Consider the following 19,177-nt stretch of genomic DNA (forward strand, 5'->3'; position numbering starts at 1 on the left):
AAGACTTAAGTAACTTTCCCAATGACTCATGTCTAGAATAGGCCTGGGAATTGATCTGGAAAACTGGTATCACAACATCAAAACTTGTAGTAGGCATCTAATCTCTTTCCTTTCACAGACTCATTCACGCACTGTGTGATCTTAGACAAGCTCCTTCCCAATCTCCCCACACCCACCCCCTGGCAGTCGGTTGTAAGATAGAGATGAGGAAGCTAAAGTCTGTGAGCTTTCCTCTGTTAACTCTGACATCATGAGTTTCTATGATGTTTAGGTTTGAAACCAAGATACAGGAAATGAATGGTGAGTCAAATCATGAAGGGAATTCACAGCAGAGTGGGAATGAACCCCTTTCTGATTCTCAAGCCCTTTGAGCCTCATCCTGGTCTCCAGATCTTTTTTCTTTAGTCAGCAGTGTGATGGGGCTGCTGGGCTGCTGTGGCTGGTTGCTGCAGTGTCTGGTGTAGAGGACAGGAGTTCAGATGTACTTCTCTGGTACCTACATACCCATGTCCCTCAAGGGAATCCCAGGCCCAGCATGTCCCCTCCCCAGCACTTCTGAAAACCGTACAAAGCAGCACCAGTGGGGAGTGCTGTCCTTCCTACTGTTGCCTGATGAAGAAATGCCTAAGTGCCTCAGGATAAGAGAGTGGAACACTTGACCCTGGAGAGTAGGTAGGGCAGAGATTCGAATTCCTCTTGCTCTTATTAGTCAAATGGGGAAACAAAACCCCAGAGAGACTAAACAACTTCCACCAAATTGCCCAGCAAGTTGTGGGACCAGACTTGGAATCCAATTTTGTTGGCTGCTGGTCCAGAATTCTTTTTATCTTCATCATACTGCTTGCTGTGTCTGGATTTAGCCATTGGTACCTTGAGATGTGTTTTCAGTGCAAAGAAGAATTTTACAAATATAGCTTGGGAAATGCTTTTACTCTTGGGACGTCCCATGCAAATGACCTCGGTAGGACACATAGCTTGGCTTGCCAGGCCTTTAGCTGTACTGTTTCTCCTGCAAGAGCCTTGTAGGAAACCCTTTCAGACTGCTGTTGAAGGTTTCAGTTTAGACACTTGACATTTTGGAGAGGAGACCTGGATTTGGCTCCTGACATGGAAAGTCACCGGCTAAGCAATTCAGGAAGAAGCTTTCCTTTCCTCAATGGTGAAGTGAGTTTGGGGAGGGTACTGGGTTTGGACTAAGTGGTCCTTATAAGCACTACCATTCAGTGGCCTTATTCCTGCAGGCACACAATAGGTGTTTTGGATGATAATTTTCATCTCGACAAACTTTGAAGTCAACATTTCCAAAAGGAATCTGACTAGGAAAAGGAGTGATATAAATGTAATCCTATAAGCACTGGTATGGTGCTGTAGGATACACACTAGACCGCAAACTCATCAGCTGCTCCTTAGAAACCCTCTACAGGGTTGTTATGAGTTGGAACTGACTTGACAACACTTAACAACAACAACAAAAAGCACTGGACTGCTAACTGCCAAGGTCAGCAGTTCAAACCCATGAGCTGCTCCTCAAAAACACTATACATGGTCACTATAAGTCAGAATTGGCTCTTAACAGCAATAACAACAATAGTTACAAAACACTTATTGTCTATACAGTTTTCCATGTAAAAAGAAAGAGAACAAGTGTGCAGAGCAGGATTATGCTCAGATCCTGGGATGGAGGGTTGAGTATATTCTTGACCCCTCTTGGTTTCATCTTAAATTTGCTTCTTCAACTCAATCCTGGCTCAGCTATGACTTATTGAGCATCTAGGTCCTTCACTTGTCATGTTCAGAAATAGGATCTCAGTTGGCTCCAATTGTTAATTTTGTTCTCCAGAACTTCCTTCCTCCAGACTTTTTATTTCTATCCAGAGGAACACGTGAGCTGTCTTCCAGATCTCCAGGACAGCCATGAGGTGGAGACAGTGTGGAGGGGTTGCTCTATGGGTGATGAATTTGACTAAATGAGGTCCTGACTCACCTTGAGCCTAGGCATTCTGGCCTAGGGAGCTCCACCCAGGCATATGAGTCAGGATTGCTTTGGTTGTACGTGACAGAAACCCAGTTCACATTTGCCTTAGTGCTAAAGGGAATTTGGGGTTCACAAAATTAGGAAACATGGGGTAAAGCAGATGGACATCAGACATGAACAGATTGAGGTTTCAGTCTTGTCAGCTCACTCACTCTCTCCATTCATTTTTTGCTCTTCATGAATCATGTTTGTTCTTTTAGACTTTAGATAGGTTAATCTGGAGTGGAGAAAGGAGAAGAAGAGAGGCATGGCTGAAGACAACGTGGTTTAAATCATCCCCGTGAGTGAATATAGAAGATAGAAATCTCGTTGTATACAATTCTCAGTGGGAATCTTTATTTGGCCACATTAAGCCACACACCTACTTCTGGAACTAGTCACAAAATATATGCCAGGCTAGATGTGGCTCTGTGGGTTAATGCACTGGACTGCAAGGTTAGTTTGAACTGCAAGATCGGCAGTTCAAACCCACCAGCCACTCCCTGGAAACCCTATGCAGGGTCACTATGAGTAGGAACCAACTTGACGACACTTAACAAGAACAAACAACGAAGATCTTGTAAAGAGTCTTGGTGGCATAATGCTAACTGGAAGGTTGGTGCTTAGAACCCACTAGTCACTCCATGGGAGAAAGATGTGGCAGACAGCTTCTGTAAGATTGTTGTTGTTAAGTGCCATGGAGTCGGTTCAGACTCATTGCGATCCTGTGTAGGGTTTCCAAGGAGCAGCGGGTGAGTTTGAACCAACAACATTGTGGTTCAAACCAATCTTGAGGTCAAGCGCTTATCCTATGGCACCACACCAGGATTTCCAAGATTACAGCCTTGGAAGCCCTCTAGTCCAGTTCTACTGTCTTATGAGATCACTGTGAGTAACAAGAACAGAGAGAATTTAATATAAAGAGCTGGGTAGAAAGTTGTTATGCTTAACAGTAACTGAAGGTGTCACACAGGTAGCAACTATCTCTAGGTTGGCTTCTGAGAAAGCAAAGGGACATTTTAGAAAATAGAGGAAGACCCTGCAGAACTGAAACCGAGACTTCTGAGGAGAGGTGGCTGGTGTTGGACTCAGAGGAAGGACCCATGTGTCTGTGAGGGACCCAGACCTCTGAGGATAGGGTGCCAGGCAACTGTTCCTAGCGTCGCTTGGGGGAACAGGGTAGGGTGAGAGTGGTTCTGTAAGTATTGGAAACCTGATTTCAGTTGCTGCTGCATTTAAGCACTGCTTGTAGCCATGATGAATAGTAGCTGAGTGGTGCTAACAGAGACAGGAAGGCCACAGGAAGTAGACAGGGAACAAACAGGAAAGAGCAAGCCCTGTCTCCCTCTTCCAGCCTCCAGTCTCTCTCTAGCACCACTGTTGACAGAGCCAGCAGGCACAGCAGAAATGCAAGTGTTAGAGTTCCAACTCAAGAATCATCAAGTCACACATATTAGGTGGGCTTAGGGCAGAAAGGAAATAACTTAATAACTGACCCAGATGTTTTACTTCATCTTCCTGGCTGGTGCAGCCTCCAATGAAGGAGTCGTGGGACAGTTTTTCTTCCTCCAGAGAGTGTGAACCCTTGAGATCAAGGACATGTCTGATTCACCTCAACATCCTCCTCAGTTCTTAGTAAGGGTGTGTTGTACTGAAATGAGTTAGAGGCAGAAGTTCTCGGCAGAAAAGTGTGCCCTGGGGCAACTCTACAGCCCTCCTGGTCTGGCCATTAGAGTTCCTGTCTGTGCCCCAAGGAGTCTGATCCCAGTCTTTTCTTGGAGGCCTTTCCTGCTCATGGTGGAGCTTGGGGTGGGATGTTATTTGACACTAGACTGAACAACTTAGGGCAGGTTCTAACCTGGCCTGTTGGATGGGCAGTGGTGTTCCTAGGAGGGTGAGGTGAGTGTTGCTGACCACATCTTCTGACAGTGTCAGAGGAAGTGACCCCAGAATGACCCCAGGGTCAGAGGAGCTGGTGGGTGGGCTGGTGTCATGGGGAGAGGGATCACCAAGGCAGGAGTAGCATTAGGGTTGGTGTCATGTCACTCAGTGTGGTAACTCATCACCCTCCCCCCCCCACTCCCTATCCTGGTAACCCAGTGCAGTAACTTGTCACCTTCCACTCTTCACCTTCCCGTCAGTCTACAGTGCCTGCCATTAGAGAGGAGGGTCTATGCTTTGACCAGTGGGAGAGAGGAGCAGCCGTGAGGAGCCAAGGGGGTGAGGGGGACTGTGGGAGGTGGAAAGGAGTGGGCTTGGGCAAGACTGGGTGGGTTGGAGAGGGGAGGGGGACACTCTGCCCACCAAGGGGAGAGTTTGTCCATCAGCCCTGCCCATGTGCATAGGCCTACATCCTTGATCCACTAAACTCTCTTCTCATCCTCACCCACTTGCAGATAAAGTCAATAGTGATTTCCAGCTCCACCAACTGGTAAGCTGTGGGGCTTTGGGAGGCTATTGGAATAGTGTGAGCCTCAATTTCCCCAGAATGCTCCTTCGGTCCTTTAATCTCCACATACCAGGAGACAGAGTCTCTTGATCGACTTCATCCCACTCACTCCTCTCCTTTGCTCCCACTCCTTGCAGGAGTGCAGAGCTTAGATATCCGCATGAATCCATTTCTGTCGGGTTGGTTCGGACTCATGGGGACCTTAGAGACACAGTAGAACCACCCTATAGGGTTTCCAAGACCCTTTATGGAAACAGACCACCATAGCTTTCTCCCATAGAGTTCTAACCACTGACCGTTTGTTTAACAGCACAGTGCTTAACCACTGTGCCACCATGCTGCTGTTTCTAGGAGCCATTGAGTTGATTCCCACCCACAGTGACGCTTTATACAACAGAATGAAACACCACCCGATCCTGCACCAACCAGCCTCATAATTGTCTGAGCCCATTGTTGCAGCCACTGTATCAATTCATCTTCTTGAAGGTCTTTTTTCCACCACCCACTTCTTTACTAAACATGCTGTCTTTTTCTAGGGACTGGTCCCTCCTGATAACATGTCTGAAGTATGTGCCACCATAATGTTGTTGTTGTTGTTGTTGTGAAGTGCTGTCAAATTGGTTCTGACTCGTAGCGACCCTGTGTATAGGGTTTCCGAGGAGTGGCTGGCGAGGTTTAAACTGCTGACCTTGTGGTTCAAAGTGACCTTGAAGTCCAGAGCATTATCCTGCAGTGCCACACCATAATACATCATAATAAAGCTCTGAAAAGTAGTCAGTATTACCAAACAGAGATCTGTTTAGCTCAGGAAAAAAAAAAAAAGATCCACTTGGCACATGCCAGGCACATCTCATGGGGAGCCACAGGCTGAAACTGGCCGCATGGTATGGAGAGGGGTCGTGAGGGAGAGAAGGTGAGGAAGGAGGGATTTTGTACTAACAGCACCTGCAGGACTCATTGTGAATTCCACCATCAGCTGAGTATTTGAGCAAGACTTTTCACATGAAGGTCCCAGTCCCCAGCTGCTTCAGAGCAAGACAGCAGGGAGATGGCCCAGAGTGGATAAGGGACTCGTAAAGATTAGGCCAATGGGATTAGGCCAATGCCGAATACAGAGTAAGTGCTCAAACAACAAACAGTAATTTTGAACTCCATTACAGCTCTTATTAAGGAGCTCTGGTAGTGTAGTGGTTATGAGTCAGGCTGATAACCTCAAGGTCAGCAGTTCAAAACTACCAGCTCTTCTGTGGGAGAAAGATGAGGCTTTCTACTCCTGTAAAGATTTACAGCCTTGGAAACCCTATACAGGGTTGCCATTAGTCAGAACCGAGTTCACAACACATAACCAACCAATCAACAGTCCTTAACTCATTCAGTCTTGTATTAAAAGAACAACTTATCTTCCTCACTCATATTGAGGTCCTTCAAGGCAAAGGACTATTTGATTTCTCTCTGGTGGTGCCAGGGAATACTTGGGGTATATCTTGAGACCATATTTAAGGCTGCTGAGTGTTTGTCAGGCTTGTGGTGGCAGTGTGGTCTAGGCTGTGCCACCTGAGGCACCTGAGCCTGGGAGAGGGACATTTCCCAGTGGGGGCCCTGCAGGTGGAGGGATCAATTCTCAGGGTCCACTCTTTCAACCCATGAATAAATCAATAAAGAGCCCCATGGCCCAAATTAATTAGGTCCTGAAGACAGACCCCTGTGGCATCCTTGCAGCTACTGAGCACCTGCTTTCTCAAGAATTTAATGGTCTTTTGTTGAAATGAGTGTTCAGGTGCAAAGCAGCTTGGGCTGATTCTTTCTTTCTTTTTTTTTAAATAAGCCACTCCTGCAGGAACATTCCAGTGCCTGGTAGCTTTTAGAACAAGGGCTGGGCTGGGAAGGGGAATGACGTTTCCTGAGCAAGCTGTCAGTACTGTCAGCAACTGCTGGCTGCTCACCGACCTGCCCACTCAGTACTAGTGGAGCGGTTTGCCTGCTAGCCCTGACGTGGGCTGCCTTCCCTTGAAACTGGCAGAGTGGAGAGCCTGAACTCAGATTTCTAACGCTTCTTCCTAGGGCCATGATTCACGGTAAGGGATCAACATATCTCCCCTTCCTTATCTGCTTCATAATCATCCTTGCTAGACCACCTCAACTGGAAGGATGCCCCCAATTTATGGCAACTCGATACACAATGGAGTGGAACTCTTATCATCCATAGGGTTTTAGTTGGATGATTTCTGGAAGCAGAAATATTTCTAGTTTGTCTTCCTAGTCTGTCTTAGTCTGAAAACTCTGCTGAAATCTGTTTAGCATCAATATGGCATGCAAAGCCCCACTGACCGATGGGTGTGGCTAGGCATGAGGTACATTGACTGAGAATTAACCCAGGTCGCCTGCATAAATGGTGAGACTCTATCATTAAAGCTACTGCTGCCCGTTAACTTGAGGGGTGGAGACTTCATAAAGAAAGATGGTTCTGGAGTTGACCTATCTGTGTTTGAATCCTGACTATAAGACCCTGGCTAGTTATTTAACTTCTTCAAGCCTCAGTTTTGTTTTTTTCATGCATAAATTAACTACTCTAGAGAGTTATTACAAGACCTAAATGAGATAATTAGGGTAAAAGATTAGCAGAGGGCCTGGCACAGAGTAAGCCTGATGTAAGTATAGATTTTATTAGTAAAACGGTGTATTAGTTTCTTGTGGCTGCTGTAACAAATTACCACAAAGTTGGGAACTTGAAACAACAGAAATGTATTATTTCATGGTTTTGGAGGCCAAATGTCTAAAACTGGTATCACTGGACTGAAAGCAAGGTTTCAGAAAGGCCATACTCCCTCTGGAGGTCCTAGGGGAGCATCCATTCTTCACCTATTCCAGCTTCTGTTTACAGCCAGCATTTCTTGGCGATGGCCACTTCATTCCAATCTTGAAGGCTATCATCTTCAGATCTCTCTCTCTACTCTGTCTCTATATCACCTTCTTCTCTGTGTGTGTGGTCAACTTTCTCTCTGCTTCCTTTTGATAAGATTTCATGGGGTTTCCAAAATTCATGAACAAAATGGAACAAAAAGATAATGGAATTTTCCCATGAACTCTTTGAAGCTCCATGCTATGTGTGATTGCCAATAGGTCCTGCCTGGACAATTCAGAATATCCAACCATCACAAGAGCCTTCATATTCAGAGGTCTTTTTTTTTTTTTTTTACCCATGTAAGGTAGTTCAGTGGCTCTGTAGGATAAGCACTGGACTTTTAACCAGTAGGCTGAAGGTTTGAGCCCACCAGATGCTACATGGGAGAAAGATGATGCTTTCTGTTCCAGCAAAGATTTATAGTTTTGCAAACAGGTTTGCTCTGAGTAGTAGCCAATTTGAAAGCAATTAGCAGCAACAAGTAACATTCACAGGTTCTAGAGATTAGGACACAGATATCTTTTGGGGGCAGGAGGTATTTTCAGCCTACCACAGATGTGGCGCTGTGGGCTAATGTGTCAGACTGCAAAGTCGTTTGAACTGCAAGGTCGGTAGTTCAGGTTCACCAGCTGCTTCTTGGAAATACTTTGCAGGGTCGATATGGGCCGGAATTGACTCAACGGCACTTAACAACAACAACAGAAGGATAAGATGGAGGAAGGGGAGGGACTTGAGTGTCTTTGGTCAATGTTTTTGAACAGGAATCCCAGAGCAGACCCTGGAGGGGAGGATTTATGTGCAAGCGGTTTATTCTTAGAAGAAATGGGTACAAGAGTAGGAGAAACAAGTCAACAAATGGAGAAAAGCTAAGAAGGGTGAGACTTCTGGTGAAATTTGGTCTTAGACTAATCCCACAGGGAGTTAAAAACAAATTAAAAAAGCACTGAAGAAATTTAATTTCTGTTTGGTAGCTATCCAATCCTACTTCATTCTTTCCCTTTCCTGAGGAAATTATTGTTATAAATTTGATAAGCCTTCTTGTTTATTTATAAAGAAATGTTTATAACACATGTATGTGTTCATAAACAGTGTAAATTATTGTCTTCTCTAAATTTTTTACAGTATTACAAATAAATTATATTGTCTCATTTTGTACATCTTTCTGTCATTTTGTTCTTTTCACTCAACATAGGATTTGGAATATGTTGATGTTGAGATACACAGATTTAGTACATTCATTTTAACTGTGATGAATGAATACATATCACTTTTATTGTATTCATTATTTTCTTAATGGAAATTTAGGTTGCTTTAAATCTTTTTATTGTTATATCAATACTAAGATGTTTCTTTACCCTCATATGCAAGGCATTCTCCAGAATCTGTATCCTAGGAATTTACTGGGTCAAAGATGATGTGCATTTTTCAATTTTAGTAAAGACTTCAAAGCTCTTTTCCCAAAAGCCTGTGTTAATTTATTCTCCCACCTGCAGTGTCTGAGTGTTTTCATTCCTTCAAAGTCTCAGAAAGATTAGTATTGTCAGATTTTACTCCCCAGCTCCCCTCTCACCCGCCCCCAAGATGTAGAGAGTGAAATGATATCATAATATTTTAATTTGTTTTTTTCCGGAAGTGTTTGGGAAGTTGAGCATTTTTCGTCTGTTGATTGACCATTTAGATTTTGTCTTCTGTGAATTACTCCTTTGCATCTCTTACTCTTCATTCAACTGGACTGAGTACCTTCTTCTTATTGAATTGGTTAGTCTGGATAGCTATATTGTTGTTTGGTGCCATAGAGTCAGTTTTTTGTCATAATGATCCTAGACACAACAGATGTAAACACTGCCCAGTCCTGCACCTTCCTCATAATTGTTACACTGCCACTGTGCCATCCATCTTGTTGGGGGTCTTCCTCTTTTCCACTGATCTTCCATTTTACCAAACATGATGTCCTTTTCAAGGGACTGGTCCCTCCTGATAATATGCCTGAAGTATGAGAGATAAAACCCAGTGATGCTGATTTCTAAGGAAAAACCTGGCTGTACTTCTTCCAACACATATTTGTTTGTTCTTTTGGCAGTCCATGGTACTTTCGATATTCTTCTCCAACACCATAATTCAAAACATCAATTCTTCTATGGTCTTCCTTATTCATTGTCTAACTTTCACATGCGTATGAAGCAATTGAAAATACCTTGCCTTGGGTCAGACACACTTTAGTCCTCAAAGTGATATCTTTGCTCTTGAATACCTTAAAGAGGTCTTATACAGCAGATTTGCCTAATGCAACACCGTTTGATTTCTTGACTTCTACTTTAATTAATGTTGCTTGTGGGTCCAAACAAAATGAAGTCTTCGACAACTTCAATCTTTTCTCCTTTTATCATGATGTTATTTTTTTGCTCCAGTAGTGAGAATTTTTGTTTTCTTTACATTGAGATGCAACCTATATTGAAAGCTGTAGTCTTTGATCTTCATCAGTAAGTATTTTAAGTCTTTTTCACTTTCAACAAGCAAGGTTGTGTCATCTGCATATCACAGGTTGTTAATGATTTTTCCTCCAATACTGATGCAACATTCTTCTTTGTATAGTCCAACTTGTAGGATAATTTACTCAGCATACAGATTGAACATATATGGTAAAAGGATATCAGCCTAGTACACACCTTTCCTGATTTTAAACCATTCAATATCCTCTTTTTTGAACGACTGCCTCTTGGTCTATTTACAGGTTCCTCATGAGCACAATTAAGTGTTCTGGAATACCCAGCCTTCACAATGTTACCCACAGCTTGTCATGGTCCACACAGTTGAAAGCCTTTGCATAGTAAATAAGGCACCAGTAAACATCTTCCTAGTATTCTTTCCTCTCAGTCAAGATCCATCTGACATCAGCAATGACATCTCTAGTGCCGCATCCTCTTCTAAATCTGGCTTCAGTTTCTGACAGTTCTTGTTGATGTATTGTTGCAATCAATTTTGAATTATCTTAGCAAAACTTTACTTGCATGTGATATCAATGATATTGTTCAATAACTTTCACATTCCACTGGGTCAACTCTCTTTGGAATGGGAACAAATATGGATCTCTCCCAATCAGTTGGCCAGGTAGCTGCCTTCCAATTTTCTTGGCAAAGATGAGTGAGTGCCTGCAGAGCTGCAGTTTGTTGAAAGATTTCACTTTGTATTAATTCAGTTCCTAGAGCCTTGTTGTTGTTGTTTTTGCCAAAGTCTTTAGTGCAGCTTGAACTGTTTTCTTCAGCATCATTAGCTACCTCTTGAAACGGTTAAACATCAAACATTTCTTCTTGGTATAGTGACTCTGTGTTTCCTTTCATCTTCTTTTGATGCTTTCTGCATCATTCCCATGTTGCAGTTGTTGTTGTTAAGTGCCATTGCATCAGTTCTGACTCATAGCTACTCTGTAGAGGGTTTCCGAGGAGCTCCTAATAGGTTTGAACCACTGACCTTGTGGTTCTAACTAGCCTTGCAGTCCAGTGCTTATCCTACAGTGCCACACCAAGACTCCAGTTTGCCCAGAGAATCCTTCTATATTGAAAGTCTAGGCTTGAATTTTTTTTCTTTAGTTCTTTCAGCCTGAGAAATGCTGGCTGTGTTCTTCCCTTTTGGTTTTCTAACTCCAGGTCGCTGCACATTTCATTTTATTACTTGACTATGACTTCTTGAACTGCACTTTGAAATTTTTCATTCAGCTCTTGTACCTCCTCATTTCTTTTTCTTTTTAAAGTTTTTATTGTGAATTGAGTGAAAGTTCAAGGACTTACATCAGTTTTACATTCAACAAATCATACACCTGTTTCAGTACAATGATTATAATCCCCTCCATGTACCAACAGTTAACAGTATTTCTCTCTATTCATTTTAGCTCATTTTTTCTTCTATTAAACACTCAGGCATATATAATAATTTATACCACCAAAGGGCACATTCTGCAAGTCTGCCTCCTGGCCACCAGCTCTTAGTTCCTCTCTTCCCATGAATCTAGAGTCCTCAGCTGCTCCCTCTCTCCATGTCCCTATCTCTGCCTCCATCTCTGGTGGCTCTGCTTCTCTGGATAAGGTACCGCATTCCTCTTGTACTCTTCTCCCTTGATGGTCCTAGGGTCCTTTGTTTATGGACTGTAAAACTAACTATGCCCCCATTTTTGTTACAAAACTTCTACCTTTATAATTGTGACAGTTGCAATTAGTCCTGATAACAATTACTCAATAATGAATCATCTGAATCGTATCCCCATCTACTTCCTCATTTCTTCTGATTGCTTTAGCTTCTTTGTGCTCAAGAACAAGTTTCAGAGTCTCTTCTGACATTCATTTTGGTTGTTTATTTCTTTCCTGTCTTTTAAACGACCTTTTGCTTTCTTCTTGTATGATGTTCTTGACGTCATTCTATAGTTCTCCTGGTCTTTGGTTATTGGTGTCTAATGCATCAAATCTGTTCTTCAGATGATCTCTAAATTCAGGTGAGATATATTCAAGGTCTTTTGTGGATTTGTTTTCATTTTCTTCAGCTTCAACCTGAACCTGCATATGAGCAATTGATCGTCTTTTTCACATTCAGACTCTGGTTTTGTCTTGGCTAATGATATTGAGCTTTTCTACTGCCTCCTTCCACAGATGAAGTCAGTTTGATTTCTGTGTATACCCTCTGGTGAGATCCATGTGTATAGTCATCTTTTATGTTGTTGAAGAAAGGTATCTGCAATGAAAAAGACATTTTGCAATGCAAAATTGTATCATGCCATCTCCAGCATCATTTCTATCACTAATGCCATATTTTGCAACTACTGATCCTTTCTTTACGTTTCCAACCTTTGCATTCCAATCACCAATAATTTGTCAATACATCTTGATTGCATGTTTGACCAATGTCAGGCTGAAGAAGTTGGTAGAATTCTTCAATTTCATCATCACTGGCTTTAATAGTTGGTACATAATTTGAATAATATTGTTTTAATGGGTCTTCTTTGTAAGCATATGGCTATTATCCTATCACACACAGCAGTGTGCATAAAGATAGATCTTGAAATGTGCTTTCTGATGATGAACGTCACACCATTCTTCTTGAATTTGTCATTTCTGACATAAAAAACTATACACTCATCAGATTCAAAATCATCAACACCACTCCATTTCAGCTCACTAATATTTAGGATATCAATCTTTATGCTTTCCATTTCATTTTTGACAACTTTCAATTTTCCTAGAGTCTTACTTTGTACATTCCGTGTTCTGATTATTAATGGATGCTTGCAGTTTTTTCCCTCATATGTTGTTTCTAATTTGTCCCTTTATTTTTCAAAGATATTTTAATTTTGGTATCCTCAAATCTATTACTTTGTAAATGATTTATTCTTTTTACATCTTGATAGGAAAGCTTTCTCTTACCTGAGGTCAGAAAGAGATTTTCATCTTTTTTCCCAGTAGCTTAAACACTATAGTTTATCAATCTGGAATTCACTTCTGCATCTATTATGAGTAGACATGTCCCATAGGGTTTCTAAGACTGCAATCCCTTACAGAAGTTCTGGTGAGATTATGTAGGATAAGCACTGGATTGCTAATTGCAAGGTCAGTGCTTCAAACCTACTAGCTGCTCCTTGAAAATCCTATACAGGGTCATTAAGAGTTGAAACTGACTATATAATACTCAACAGCAACAATCTTTACAGAAGTATCTTACTCCCATAGAGTGAGTGGTGGGTTTGAACTGCTGAACTTTTAGCTAACAGTCAAGTGCTTAACCACTATGCCACAGGGGCTTCTACAGAGTAGGGCTGTCCTACAGAGCTTTCCAAGACTTTAAATCTTATGGAAGTAGACAGCCACATCTTTCTCCTATGTAACAGCTGTTGGTTTTGAACCACTAACTTTTTGGTGTACAGCTAAGTGAAAATACTGAACAGAAGATTTCAAAGGGTGTATGAAAACAATTGAAGTTAGAAAACCAAAGGAAAGGGCACTATCGGCATTTCTTAAGTAGAAAGAACTGAAGAAATATCTCAAGTATTGAGTTGCAATATTAAAGGATTCTATAAGCAGATTGTGGTGCTGTGGGCTAATGCGTCAGACTGCAAAGTCATTTGAACTACAAGGTCAGTGGTTCAAGCTCACCAGCTACTCATTGGAAACCCTATACAGGGTCACTATGGGTCGGAATCAACTCAACGGCACTTAACAACAACAACATAAGCAGATTATGGAATGATGTAGGAAACATCAATGAAGATGGGAGAAATACACAGTCACTTTCCCCAAAACAACTGGTTGACGTTCAGTCATTTCAGGAGGTAACATATGATCAAGAACCAATGATACTAAATGAAGAAGTCCAAGGTACAATGAGGCATTGCTGAAAAGGAAGATTTCAGGAATTGACAGCATACCAGTTGAGATGTTTCAACACTAGATGCAACACTGGAAGTGCTCATTTGTCTATGCCAAGAAGTTAGAAGACAGCTACATGGCCAACCAATGGAAGACAGCTACATGGCCAACTGATTGGAATAGATCCATATTTGTGTCCATTCCAAAGAAAGGTGAATGAAACAGGATGTAGAAATTATCTAACATCATTGATATCACACACAAATAAACTTCTGCTGATGAGACTTCACAAATGGTTGCAGCAGTCATTGACAGGGCACTGCTAGAAATTCAAGCTGGATTCGTAAGACGATGTGGAAACAAGGACCTCATTGCTGATGTAATGATCTCACTGGCTGAAAACAGAGAATGCCACATAGATGTTTATCTGTATTTTATTGACTAACTGAAGGCATTATACTGTGTGAATCATAACAAATTATGAATAGCATTGTAAAGAATCAGTACCGACCCATAGCGACCTTATGCACAGCAGAACAAAACACTGTCCGATCCTGGGCCAACCTCATTATTGTTGGCATGCTTGAGCCCATTAATGCTGCCACTTTGCCAATCCATCTCTCTGGGGGTCTTCCTCATATGCATGTGATAATTGGACAATGAAAAAGGAAGACTTTCTCATTGAAAAGAGAATGGATATATTTGAATTGTTGTTGTTGTTAGGTGCCAGTGAGTCATTTCTGACTCATAATGATCCTATGCAAACAGAACTAAGCACTGCTCCCGGTACTGTGCCATGCTTACAATCATTGCTACATTTGAGTCCAATGCTGCCACTGTGTCAGTCCATCTCATTGGGGGTCTTCCTCTTTTTTGTTGACCCTCCACTTTACCAAGCATAATTTCTACAGGGACTGTTCCCTCCTGGTAGCATGAGTAAAACTACTACAACAATTATAAGATAGGAACATAATTTTTTATTGTGCATATAAAGCCAGTTGTGTCAGCTTCATATATACATAGTTTCAAGGCTCTCTGGCCTGTTCTTTGGTCTACATTTTATCGCTGTACAAATACCACATTATTTTCATTATTACATTTTCATAATAAGTCTTTATATATTGTTGGTCAAACCATGTCTCTTAACCTCTTGATGTTCTTTAGTGTTGCACTGGTGGTATATATGAGATGAAGTCTAGAAATCCTACAGCTAATTTTTTTTTAAAGGTTTTTATTGTGGATTGAGTGACAGTTTGCAGGGCAGATTGTCAGTTTTACATTTCACAAATCATACACCATGTTTCATTACAATGATTATAATCCCCTCCGTGTACCATCAGTTAACAGTATTTTTCTCTATTCACATTAGCTTTTTTTAAAAAAAAACAAAAACAAAAAACACTCAGGCATATATAATAATTTACACCTCCAAAGGGCACATTCTGCAAGTCTGCCTCCTGGCCACTGGCTCTTAGTTCCTCTGTTCCCATGAATCTAGAGTTCTCAGCTGCTCCCTCTTTCCATGTCCCCATCTCTGCTTCCATTTCTGGCATCGCTGATTCTCCAGATAAGGGATTTCTGTGGGTTAAGCTATCTTTGTATATCTAGAAACCTATTTCCCTTCACTCATGAGTGGTAATTTAGCTGAATATAGAATTTTAGCAGTCATTTATATTTCCAAGGTGATCTGGATTTAGTAAGCCTTACTTCATCAAATTCCATTCCTCACAGGAATGGTTCTCTTTGGTCATTTCCTTAACAGGATGTGTTAAAATAAATGAAAGTTTATTTGAAAGTACATTGATTCTCCTAAGTCTATACATATTCTAAGAAGAGAGGAAAATGCTCGCTACTGGACTCTCCTGGGATGGTATTTTTCCTTAGTATTTTGAAGCTATACTGTCTTCTGATGTCTATATAGATGGTTGATGGAAACTCTGTTATTTATCTGATAACCATTGTTTTGTATGTAATCTGTGGGAGAAAGAGATGGCAGTTTGCTTTCTTAAAGATTTTGGTCTTTGAAACCCTATGGAGGAAGTTTTGCTCTGTCCCATGAGAGTGTTATGAGTTGGAATCAACTCAAAAGCAATGGGTTTGTTTATTTGTTTCAGTAGATCATCTATATTTTCTCTAGACTAGATCCCTGGTATGGAGCTGTAGGATAAGCCCTCGACCATAGGTCAGTTTGAACCACAAGGTCGGCAGTTCAAACTCACCAGACACTCTTTGGAAAACCCATACAGGATTGCTATGAGTTGGAACTGACTCAATGTCACTTAACAACAACAGCAGCAGTTTTTATGATGCTTTTCTTTGTAGATGTGAATTTGTGTTTATTTATAAGGAGCTCTGGTAGCGTAGTGGTTACGAATCGGGCTGCGAACCTTAAGGTCAGCGGTTCGAAACTACCAGCTGCTCCGCGGGAGAAAGATGAGGCTTTCTACTCCCGTAAGGATTTACACCCTCGGAAACCCTGTACAGGGTCGCTATGGGTCGGAACCGACTCGACGGCACTTAACAACAACAACAATTCTGCTTGGCAGGAGAAAGATGAAGCTTCCTGTTCTTTTAAAGATGTATAGTCTCTGAAACTCTATGCAGATGGAATATACAGGAATCAAATATACTTCCATGGGTGGTAACAATAGGAAAGTTCCATTTCATCAGTCAAAACAAGGTCAGAGGCAAACCGTGGAAGACTATTATATGCAAGTTCAGGCTGAAACTGAAGAAAATTAAAATAAGTGTATGAGAGTCAAAGTATGACTTTGAACTTGTCCCACCTGAATTTAGAGACCATCTTAAGAATGGATTTAATGCAGTAGACACTAATAACTAAAAACCAGAAGAGTTATGGGATGGCATCAAGAACATCATATAGGAAGAGAGCAAAAGGTCATTAAAAAGACAGGAAAGAAAGAAAAGACCAAAATGGGTGTCAGAAGAGACTCTGAAACTTATTCTTGAGCATATAGAAGCTAAAAGCAATTGGGAGAAATGAGGATAGAAAATAGTTGAACAGAAGATTTCAAAGGGCAGCTTGAGAAGAAAAAGTAAAATATTATACTGAAATAGGCAAAGACCTGGAATTAGAAAACCAAAAGGGAAGAACACTCAGCATTTCTCAAGTTGAAAGAACTGAAGAAAAAAATTCAAGCCTAGGCTTAAAATATTGAAGGATTCTATGGGCAAAATAATGATGCAGAAAACAGCAAAAGAAAGGAATACAAGAGTGATTGTACCTAAGAGAAATGGCCAATGTTCAACCATTTCAAGAGGCAGCATATGATCAAGAATTGATGGTACTGAAGGAAGAAGTCCACACTGCACTGAAAGTATTCGCAAAAAAACAAGCATCTAGGAATTTATGAAATATGAGTTGGAATCTTTCAAAAAACTGATGCAGCACTGGAGATGATCACTTATCTATGCCAAGAAATTTGGAAGACAACTAGCTGGTCATCTGATCGGAAGAAATCCATATTTGTTTCAATTCCAAAGAGAGGTAACACAACGGAATCAAACAATATCATTAATTTTATCATAAAGTAAAATTTTGGTAAAGATAATTTAAAACTCAATAAAACTAAGTGAACTTTACTATTGTAAATTATACATTAATTTAATTTTAAAAAGACATAAGACAAGAAACTGCATACACTGTTCAAGACAATTTTTAGTAAGTTGTGTGTGTGGGAAGCCTCTATAAGTGGTTAAACTCTGGATCACCACTGTGAGCCTCCTTCACTGTGAGTGTTCTTCACTTCATTTAGCCTTCTGTTAGCTTCTAATTTTGGTTATTGGTTCAAAAAAGTTTAATTTTATTTTACCATATATTTTGATATGCTTCAAATAGGAAGGGATGGTCATGTCAGCTCAGACAAACTACCCTAACTGAAAGTCAAGTGCCACATCATGCCCACCTCAGGCTATTGGCACTGATGGACATGAAGTCCCCTGATGGGTCTCAGTGACCTAGAAATGAGAATGTATTTTCAGATAAATAAGCAGCATTGTAGGTTCTGCCCTGCTTGCTCCTCGTCTTGATACTGGGTCTGTATCCTTTCCCTTACCTCCAGATGTTTCCTCTGGAAACCCCCTCAGGGATCCGCTCTGATGTCCCTGAAGTGTACTCTGCCCTTGTGGGTTGGGTCCTTCCTGTAGTTTCCCTGGAGCAGAGTGGTGCTGATGCAGTCGTAAATGAATTCATCCTGTGCTAGGTGCCTAAATGAAGCTAAAGGAATTGACTCAACATCCAAGCAGGAATCTGCATTGGCTCCTACTGTAAGTGCATGCTACTTGCCCAATAATCTGGGTAAATAATGACCCTGCATTTGGGAAAACTAGAAGTTGTATCAACGGAAAGAACCCAACCTTTGCCTTAATTATGCATACTGAGTCATAAAATGAGCTGAAGGTATTAAAACTCAAAATGGATTAACTAAATAGTGAAGTAGTTAAGTTACAAATACTTCTCTGTTTCACTGAAGATGGATTTTACAAGCCTTATGCAAAGAAAAAGGAAATCAGTTAAAAAAATTAGAAAATATATAACTAATGTATTGTTTTCTCAAAATATTAAAAACTTCTAAAACATTTGGAACAATACTATGTACGTTCCTTTAAAACACACACACACAAACACATGAGAGAGAAAGAATGGGTTTAGAATGTCAGGGTGGGAAGAACTTCATGAAAACTGAGACTCAGAAAGGGGAGTGGCACACCCAAGGTCACGCAGCTGACCAATAGAGCAGACTGCACATCAGTAAAGTCAGGGTTTCTTGATTTCTAGTTAAGAAGTTATTCCAGGCTTCCGGTTTTGGTGGCAGAGACAGCCAGGTAGGAAGGCTCCGTGAGGGAGGGATTGAAAACCCAGAGGAGCTGCATTCACAGAACAACACTAGAGCTCAGTATAAAGCTTCTAGACCTCATTGGAAAATTCAGCAAAGTGGCAGGGTATAAAATCAACATAAAAAAATCAGTTGGATTCCTCTATTGTAATAATGACAGTGCTGAAAAAGACATGAGGAAAGCAATACCATTTACAATAGCCACCCAAAGGATGAAATATTTAGGAATAAACATAACAAGAGAAACAAAGGACCTATACAAAGAAAATTACAAAAATTACAAAACACTACTACAAAGAGACTTACAAAAGTGGAAAAAAATCCCTGTTCCTGGATAGGAAGACTCAGCATCGTGAAAATGTTAATACTACCCAAAGCAATTTACACATATAATGCAATCCCAATCCAGATTCCAGTGACATTCTTCAAAAAGATGGAAAAGACAATTACAAACTTTATGTGGAAAGGAAGGAGACCCAGGATAAGCAAAGCACTGCTCAAGAAGAAGAACAAGATGGGAAGCCTTTCACTCCCTGATTTCAAAATTTACTACATGGCTACAGTGGTCAAAACTGTCTGGTCCTGGTACAATGAAAGATACATTGATCA

The sequence above is a fragment of the Chrysochloris asiatica genome, unplaced genomic scaffold (assembly GCF_000296735.1).
Source record: "Chrysochloris asiatica unplaced genomic scaffold, ChrAsi1.0 scaffold00224, whole genome shotgun sequence".
In the NCBI taxonomy this organism is placed as follows: Eukaryota; Metazoa; Chordata; class Mammalia; order Afrosoricida; family Chrysochloridae; genus Chrysochloris; species Chrysochloris asiatica.